The sequence below is a fragment of the Fukomys damarensis genome, unplaced genomic scaffold (genome assembly GCF_012274545.1).
Source record: "Fukomys damarensis isolate Sample0158 unplaced genomic scaffold, DMR_v1.0_HiC HiC_scaffold_35, whole genome shotgun sequence".
Taxonomy (NCBI): domain Eukaryota; kingdom Metazoa; phylum Chordata; class Mammalia; order Rodentia; family Bathyergidae; genus Fukomys; species Fukomys damarensis.
The window spans coordinates 9,348,185-9,349,913 of record NW_022900947.1 but is presented as its reverse complement, the minus strand read 5'-3'; positions in this window follow the sequence as shown (position 1 = coordinate 9,349,913).

The window sequence follows — 1,729 nt, the reverse complement described above, 5'->3', positions numbered from 1 at the left end:
AAAAAAAAAGTACAGTGAAGTTTTAAATTTAAAAAATGTTACTGTAAAGGATACATTGCCAGTAATCCTTCACAAAATGCTCTCCCTCGCAATCATTCTTGCCTCTTTCTGAAGCAGTTCTTGAAATCCTTTTTTGTGAGTGTCTTTAGTTACACTTTCATGGCTGCCTTTATATCCTGAATCAATTCACAGTGTTTACCTTTCAATGTCATTTTCACTTTGACGAAGAGCAAGAAATTGTGTGGTGCTAGATATATGGTGAATTAGAGGATGAAGACTTACTATAATATTCTTATGCATTTACCTTTCAGCTGCATGGCATTTCACAATGGAATTCACCCTATTTTTTTATCACACCTTATAAGGACACTCATGGTAACATCTTTTAAAAATTTCAAATGTTCACCATGTATTCTGAGTACCTCTTGTATCGTGAAAAGCATCCCAGAGGATAGATTAATTGGGTTGATACCAGAGGCAGATTCTCCTAGAGGGTTGACTGGCATGTGCATTACAGCACTGGGCATGGTGATGGAAGGAAAAAAGAAGACTTAGGAGTTGCTTTAAGGAGATAACATGAATAAGATCCAATGACTAATGGGATGTCACGGGTGAAGGGAACGAGGGGCATTGGCTGCCTTGAGAGTTTCGAGTTTGGGGAACTGGGTTGATGGTGGTGTCATCTGCAGTCATAGAAAATGAAGGAAGAGTAGTGAGTGGGGTGGGCTTGGAAACTGTGAGTGTAAATAGGGATTTCACTGATTTCTGAGAATCTTGCATACTTTTATTTTGAATATGTGAATGCCTACATATTAATTATGACCTGGGGCTACAGTTCTAGACAAATTAAGTTTGTGTACAATGCCCTCTAAGAGAAGGAGGAAGGAAGAAATACTGAATGCCTGCCCACATTTCTTTGCTTTCTAAATTTTTTTTTCTGATTTTATTTTATTTCTTTTCCCATTAAGTTTATTGATACACTTAACATAAACAATACAGTTACATTAATTACTGGGATCTTATACCTTTACATGGGGATTTAGCTCAGTGGTTCTGGGGCCTGCCTTACAAGTGCAAGGTCCTGAGTTCAGTTCCCCTTATGAAAACAAACAAACAAACAAACAAACAACAACAAAATGATCCGCCCACATTTCCTAAGCTAGGCAGCCAGTGCTAAGGTGGTGAAGGACCTGGGTCCGTGTTTCAGCACATCTTGCCTCAGATCCCAGCTTCCGTTTTCCTGCCTCCTGGACATGGAGCCACCATGCACCGTGAAACACACTTTCTCCATTTAGGAGTTGTCCAACCTTTGGAAATTTGCTCCACCACTCTGCATTGGAATTCCAGCAGCTGTGCAAAGGGGATGAAAATAATAGTGCCTGCTCTTTCTACCTTGAATAAGAGCTTGTGAGTGAAATCTGTACAATGGAAAAGACTTTGAAAAATGTGAGTGATTATTTACATAGTAAACCCAGAATCGACCCTGGAATTTTATTTTTTAGAGTTAAACCTTGAGTTCACACATTTTCCCCTAATATTTTAGTAGCATGAGTTCTCTGGTAAAGAGTTTAAGGTAAAATTATTTATATATTCCTCTCTAAATAACTTCATCATCATTACTTGTTTCTAAATATTCCTCCTTCCCTTCCTTCCTTCCTTCCTTTATTCCTTCTTCCCACCCTTCCTCTCTCTCTCCCTTCCTTTTCCTTTCTTCACTTTTCCTTTTAAT